The sequence below is a fragment of the Sinocyclocheilus grahami genome, unplaced genomic scaffold (assembly GCF_001515645.1).
Source record: "Sinocyclocheilus grahami isolate Dianchi unplaced genomic scaffold, SAMN03320097.WGS_v1.1 scaffold103.1, whole genome shotgun sequence".
Classification (NCBI taxonomy): Eukaryota; Metazoa; Chordata; class Actinopteri; order Cypriniformes; family Cyprinidae; genus Sinocyclocheilus; species Sinocyclocheilus grahami.
This window is the reverse complement of record NW_015505282.1, coordinates 850113-857980: the sequence shown is the minus strand read 5'-3', so window position 1 is coordinate 857980 and position 7868 is coordinate 850113. Positions and strand designations below refer to the sequence as shown.

The window sequence follows — 7868 nt, the reverse complement described above, 5'->3', positions numbered from 1 at the left end:
ATAGATAGATAGATAGATAGATAGATAGATAGATAGATAGATAGATAGATAGATAGATAGATAGAACAGGTACATCAACTACTATAATAAACAGTTATTCATAAATTCTTCCATAAAGTAATATAGTTCATTACAGTGACTGCTGGCTGTTGCTGAGGAATTTGTTCATTTAAAACATTGCTCATCCAATCATTCCATTATATAAAACTGATTTGAATGTTTCTTTCTCACGGTTCTCTGGCAGGGCAATTTTTTGACCTTAAAGCCTTCCCTTTATGAGAGCAAATTAATCTAACTAATGGGGAATGAAAACAAAGGAAGGGTAATGACATGACTTCCTGATTAATGTAACGAGTTTATTCTTGTAGTTGGTCAAATCAGCCGCGTGTTTCCTAAAGACACACACTTCTCCTCCACCCGACTTCCTTTCGGGAGAATGGCTGAGCAAATTCCAGCGTCGTGACACATGTAGAGGGCCTTTCTGATTCAGTCATGTGTTACTGTGTCACACCCAACCGCCACTGGACAAGCGTGAGCGTTCAACTTCAGACTTTAGTCAACTCAACCCAGTGACATGAGAGGAAAGAAAAAATTAATCAGTTTGAATCAGTGTATTCATCTCATCTGTAAGATATTCCACAGCTCTGCTCTGTTGTTCACATAAACAAAATAAAAACAGAAAAAGAGAAGTTTGAATGTGGAACTTAGCAAATTTAAATGATTAAAATCATATAAACTAATAAAATTTAATTAGTAAAATCAGTAATAACCAAATAAAAATTACATAATGAATCTTCAGTCATTCATATGAGCGTGCATCTAAAAGCACATAAAGAATATTTAACAGCAGTTCTAGGAATAAGACAATCATATATACAGTGCATGCATAATTATTAGTCGATGTTCTGATCATCTTGTCTTTCCAAGCACATTTTACCAAATCCAAACCACATCAATCTTGATAACTACTATTTTGTATATAATAATTTATTGATATCTTATAGTTAACGGGGACTAGAAGTGAAAATGTTTTATATTTTTAGTCTTATATTCAGATGTGCATAATTATCAAGCAGGTTTTCTTTCATGGGTAAAAAGGGGCAAAAAAAGAGATTTAATAATAATAATAGTTTTAATTAAAATCCATAAAACAGCCCTAATATAATCAGCAGTCCCGTTGGTTTTACAGCAGTAAATTCCCAGCAGTTAATACATATGTTCTACATAATCTAAATTGCAGCATCTGAGTTCAGTTGAACTTAAAGACACATATGACGTGCACTTGGCTTGCAGATTGTGACACAGTTGTCACTGCTGGTGTCTGACTCTCCTACAGTCCACTGTTCCCACCATACATTCACAGTCACAGTCAGTTCAGCGCTGTTTTTAATGGACGTCCACAGTTGACACATTCAGTTGCTGCATCAGCTGTCATTGCTGAGCTGCAAAATTCTGAATCTGGCAAGAGTACAAGTACATACACAATAACTACATTGAATCAAATGCTTAATTGTATAATGCAAGTGCATATTAGTTAAAGACACCTTATATTAAGTGAGACCAAATAAATAAGTAAATGATGCATTTGAAGTATCTATTCCTATTAATTTCTTAAATATATTTGCTCAAGTCATTGTACATGTTTGTTATAATGCCATAATCATCATAAAACTGACCATAACACTGATTTCATTTAAATGAAAAATAATACCATTAAAACTGTAATCATTTGATTGTTTAATTGAATAAATTATAAATGCAGTATTGCACAATGGCCCATAAAAGTGAAGTTATAATTATTAAAACTGATTTGTTTTTCTGAAAACAATTGTTAAAATAAAAATTTTAATTAAATTCCTTCTGCTTATTCACATATAACCCACAGTCCAATATAATCAGTCTTGATGTGTGCAGCTTTAAAGTTATGTAAACTGTAAAAAATAACCACCTGCCTGTGCAAACTGCTATAATTATTATATTATTAATAAAATGCCATCAGCAGGCACAGTTTATTCTTAGTGGGATCTAGTGATCTGTGTTAAAATTTTAATTGGAAGCAGCCGCTGGGACTATTCAAACACACATGTAGGAACTAGCTTATTCTGAACTAGCTTATTAAGTAACATCTGATGTGAGCGTACTATCATTAAATACAGCAAATAATATACACTCTGAAGTGTGCCCGATAAGCATTTTAACGGTTATTTTTTAGCTGTTTAAAGCAACATGCACAGCAATGATTCAGATAAGACTGAGATTTGTTTGGGTGAGAGGTTAACTATGTTCAGGCTCTTCTGAAGGTTTATAAACACAGTAAATATGGGCCGAACTGAGGTAAACGCAGCGTTTCTCTTCTCAAGGGCTTTAAAATGTACATGTTCTCACTCTAAGCTGTTTACTCTTTAGCTCCGCGTGGTTTGTGCTGAAGGTTTGGGGTTAATTCAGTTTCTGTTTATGATAATTCTTCTTCCCATCTTTCCTATAAACATCTTCTCTTACTTCTCTGTTTTTGATGCTTTTTTCCTTCATCCATGTTCAGGGTCATAACTATGGAAGCCCATTTGCACCACTGAATAAAAAATAAAAAAGGTAATTGCGACTTTTTATCTCACAAATCTGACTTTTTTTCCTCACAATTGCGAGTTTACATCTCACAAATCTGACTTTTTTTCCTCGCAATTGCGAGTTATAAAGTCAGAATTGCGATATATAAACTTGCAATTTTGAGAAATAAACTCACAATTGCAAAATATAGTCAGAATTGCGTGATATAAACACAGTTGCGAGTTATAAAGTCAGAATAGCATGATATAAACACAATTGCGAGTTATAAAGTCAGAATTGCGTGACAAACACAGATGCGAGTTATAAAGTCAGAATTACGATATATAAACTTGCACTTCTGAGAAATAAACTCACAATTGCAAGATATAGTCATAATTGCGTGATATAAACACAATTGCGAGTTATAAAGTCAGAATTGAGTGATATAAACACAGTTCCCTTTCAGTCGGTCACTCTCGACGTCACGTCGGATGACCGACGAAATTGGGATCTCGCTTAGAGAGACCAATCTACTTCGAGTGTAAACTAAACGAGCCAATGCACATTGGCATGCGATTATTGCATCCAGCTGCCGATGATCACAGCGTGAGTATAATTAGGCAGCAGATGCAGCACATATTCAGCTTTTCGCTTCGGAGCCGAGTGGTCACATCGTTCTGCTCCTGACTACTCTACTGAGAGAAGAAGACTGAACGAGTTCAGCTCTTGGAGAGCTCTTCGTGTTGGCGGTACGGCGCTTCAGCGGTGGTGGTTTCCCGTGTCGAGTGGGTTGCACACATCAGGCTGCACTACCCCTGTTTGTGTTGCAGATTATCATCTCCCCTGTGCGCCTCAGCACGCTAAAAGCCGTTGCCTCTGCTTTGATCTAGTTCTCCTCATGGCGGCAGCCAGGGGGGGCTACTTCAGGCAGTAGCACGGGCGGTCTGAGGCACTCCGCAGCCAGTTGAGCTGCCAATGGAACGTGCTGGGCCCTCTACAAGGAGAGTATCAGCCGTATCCTTTGGAGCTCCTACCAACGACCAGATGTCGATTGCAGCATCGGAGGGTGAGCCAGAGCTTTCTGGAGAGGAAGATTCGGCTGCGCTGCTCTCCTCCGGGACTGTAGCAATGCCTGAATCGGATCCAGAAATAATGGCTATGCTTTCCCGGGCCGCCGTAGGGGTAGGGCTCGAGTGGAGACTTCCCTCAAGGTTGCACGATTGGTTCTCGGGGTGGTCTGCACTGGTTCTCAGTGCCCGGCCTCTGTGCCTTTCTTCCCGGAGGTGCATGAGGAGCTCAACAGGTCATGGTGCACCAGGCCAAGGCACTGAGGGACTTGCACGAGGGTGGTCACGACCCGGAAGTTCGCAGAGAGCTCTGCACCGCGGCGGACCTCGCGCTACGAGCGACGAAGGTTACGGCGCGGTCTCTGGGTCGTGCGATGTCCACTATGGTGGTGCAGGAGTGCCATTTCTGGCTGTGACTGGCTGACATGCGCGAGACGGACAAGACACGATTCTTGAATGCCCCCATGTCCCAGTCCGCCCTTTTCGGCGACACGGTGGAGAACTTGCCCAGCAGTTCTCCGCTGACCAAAGCAGACTGAGGCCATCAGGTACATCCTGCCCCGGCGTGCAGCTGCTGCCGTCACTGAGGGCGGCCCCCCTGCCACCAGCAAGCCGCTCCTGTGGCCTCCAGCAAAGCTGCGCCGTGGAGCCGGTCGCAGGGCAGCCGCTCCGCCCGTCCAGGCCCTCGCCAAACCTGGTGGCAAGCGAAAGAGCAAGAGGCCCTGAGATGGGCAACCCAGAGGTGGAGGGACCTGCTCTTCAGGAGATGGTAAGCACACCACTCCCTCCCCCGGAGGAGGGCCGGGCGGAGAATCTTTTCATCTTTTTCTGCCACTTTCATCTTTTTCCGTGGCAACGCGGCACTTTACGGGTCCAAGTTACACCGGCCTTCCGCCAAACCTTCACCCCGTTGTCAGACCTTGCATTACTCCGGGCAGGAGTGCCCCAAGAGCAGGTCTCCAGGCAACGGGCTTGCAGTGTCAGGGGTTTGGACGGGGCCCCAACTGCACTGGCACGGTCCAGCTGGTTTGGAGACGTTTCGGAGCCGCTCAGGTAGACCTGTTTGCCACTCCAGAAACCTCTCACTGCCAGTTGTTCTTTCCCTGGCCGAGGAAACACTCAGCACGGACGCACTGGCAAACAGCTGGCCGCGGGGCCTTCGCAAGTATGCGTTTCCCCCAGTGAGCCTTCTTGCACAGTTGCTGTGCAAGGTCAGGGAGGACGAGGAGCAGGTCCGGTTGGTGGCACCCTATTGGCCTACCCGGACCTGGTTCCCAGAACTAATGATCCTCGTGACAGCCCCTCCTTGGCCGATTCCTCTGAGGAGGGATCTACTGACTCAGAGACGGGGCACCCGCGTCCAGACCTCTGGAAACTTCATGTCTGGTCCCTGTACGGGACGCGGAGGTTCTAAGTGACCTACCTCAAGAGGTAGTTGACACCATCACTTCAGCGAGAGCACCGTCTACGAGATACGCTTTGAAGTAGAACCTGTTCGTTGAGTGGTGTTCTTCTCACCGAGAAGACCCCCGAATATGCCCCATCAGAGTCGTGCTGTCCTTTTTGCAGCAAGGGTTGGAGCGAAGGCTGTCTCCCTCCACCCTCAAAGTTGATGTCACTGCAAACGCGGCTAACCACGACCCCGTAGAAGGGAGGTCGCTGGGGAAGCATGACCTGGTCGTCAGGTTCCTTAAGGGGGCGAGAAGGCTAAATCCCCCACGGCCCCCCTCTATACCCTCTTGGGACCTGACTCTAGCACTACAGCAGGGCCCATTTGAGCCTTTGCAGATGGTCGAGCTGAAATTTCTTTCGATAGAAGACTTTGCTCCTGCTGGCATTGGCCTCCATCAAGAGGGTAGGGGACCTGCATGCATTTTCGGTCAACAATTCATGCCTAGAGTTCGGGCGTTCGCGGCGTGTAAACGCCCACATCACAGCAAACAGAGCAGCAAGACCTCAAGTTTTTTTAATTTGACTGTTCGCGTCGCGCTGAGAGGAATAAGACAGAATTCACCTCAAGAAGCTTTGGATTACCTCAGGAAAAAACATGAGTAAGTCTTTTTTATTAACCTACTTGTATTAGTTTTCACATAACTTGTACACATTTTACTAGTTAGACTTTCTCCAAACTATAATTCCTGACTAAATGTATAATCAAGTGAAACATTATGAAGTTTCATTCACAGCATCTAAATGTCACGATGCCAGGATGTTTTTTTTAATGTTCTATAGCAGACAGAAATACGATATAAAAGTAATATGAGTTATAATGTTACTAGTCTAATGTCAGTAAGAATGATTAGTCAAAACTTTACTGTGATAGGATATTCTCTGTTCACGAATATAGCTATATATGTTTATAACTATAGTTTTTGGATTGTATAGGCCTACATACAAAGCATGCTTGTGTTTATGAATGTAACTAAGCTTCTGTTCATGAATATCTGCTCTGGTGTAAATATTTTGAATGTGTTATACCCGTGTCTTCTGGAGTAATGACGCTGAAATGAAGTGCACAGTATAGTAATTGTATTATTCCTAGAATATGTGGTAATATTATTTGTGGTTGATAGTGTTAAAATGTAAGAATTGGCATTGTTTTCTCATGAAGTATGCATTCTATACTAAGGTACTGTGGGGAATACACCACTCTTGCATTCACCTGCGTTTCTCAAAGGAAGGGGGCACTCGTACAGTTTTCAACTCCGTTCAGAATTTTAGAGTAACTGTGCATTCACTATTTTACAGATGTTACTTTCATTTGATTTAGTTACTTCGTGGTAAAATATGTTTGCTATGTGGTAATTGTGTTCTTTGTTTAGATAAATTAGTACTAGTATCAGTGAACATCATAATAATGTTAATAATGTAGTTTGTGTAAACAGCATGCTGGCTTTTTTATTTCAGATGTGAGAATAACAGTGCAAAAGAACCTGTTGCAAAGAGAGCCAAAGCAAATAAGCAGCCCACTTGGTCATGGAAACCAGAGACTGACGCTGACATGTTCCACAGGCTCTGAGATTTCTGCCCCGCACAAGAGCCTGGACCACAGCTAAGACCATGTGATGCACACACTCCCAAAATGATGTGATAGTTATATATATTCTAAATAAACTACAAACAAAAAAATAGATACATTTCTTTTTCCCTCATTATTTCTTGTAGCAATTCCCTCTCAGTCACACACCTGACAGCTCATGATGCAGCTCATTATGCAGGCCTTTGTCTTCTCAGGTGTGAATCACTCATTATACATGACCATTCACGCCCCCTCGCATATTCCTTTTCTACACAAAAAGTGTCTTAGAAAATTTAAATCAATATATTGTTTTCTGTGAGTGAGTAAACAAGATGATTTTCACATCATTCTGATGAAAAAATTCTAGACTTCAAGATCTGTTCTCAATAGTCCTGTGAACAAATGTTCTGTATGTGTTTTATGGCCTTATTTCAGTGACTTTAAAATTTTAGTTTTTCACTAAGCACGCATAAACGTTGTTTTCTCAAAAACACAATCACATACATACATGCTGCTCACATATTATTGTAGCCCAGTTTGTGCTGATTATGGTGCTACTAAACTGAGTCATTAAAATGTTTATTAGCAACTGAAAAAAGCACAAATGTCAGGACATGTCAAAACTTCTCCAGGGCCCAAAACACCCTCAGACCCCAGAGGGTTAAGATGCTACGTAGACCAAACGCAAAGCTTCAGGACCTCAGACCAGCTCTCTTGTCTGTCACAGAGGCCGGCAGAAGGGGCTGGGTTCCATATGTTAGGCCTAAGTGGATCCCATATGTGTAAAGTCCACGGTATAGTCTGGAGCCCGTGTTTCCCGGGCAGACTTCTGCCATTCCAAGAGGGTTACAATCACCTCCATTCTTCCATATGCACCTAAGGAATGTTCATATGTGTATTGCTTCCGAAACCTCCTTCGGGAAGGTTGGAGCTTCCGTAACGTCCCTGTTCCAAGTAGAACGGGTACGTTTTCCCAGTGTTATCCAGTCTTGCTCAGTGGGTAGTGCCATAGCAGCAGTAGCTGGTCTTCTTGTGCAAGCCCTGGCCTACGCTAAAATGTAGGGGCGCAGGTGGCTTCCACAGGACACTGGAAGGGGCAGTAGCTGTGGCCTTTTGGTAGGATCCCAATTTCGTCGGTCATCCGATGTGACGTCGAGAGTGACCGACTGAAAGGGAACGTCTCGGTTACGTATGGTAACCCTCGTTCCCTGAAGGAGGGAACGGAGACGTCACGTCCC

At 43.1% G+C, this 7868-nt stretch overlaps 1 long non-coding RNA gene across 1 annotated transcript in view; it reads left to right on the top strand.

The window, feature by feature from the left end:
- Positions 1 to 2133, top strand: part of LOC107588435 (uncharacterized) — a 16044-nt gene extending 13911 nt beyond the window's left edge. The window contains exon 3 of the long non-coding RNA XR_001609577.1: positions 2121 to 2133. This is a non-coding gene — a long non-coding RNA (uncharacterized lncRNA). The remainder of the gene's footprint in view (positions 1 to 2120) is intronic.
- The last annotated feature ends 5735 nt before the right edge of the window (positions 2134 to 7868 follow it).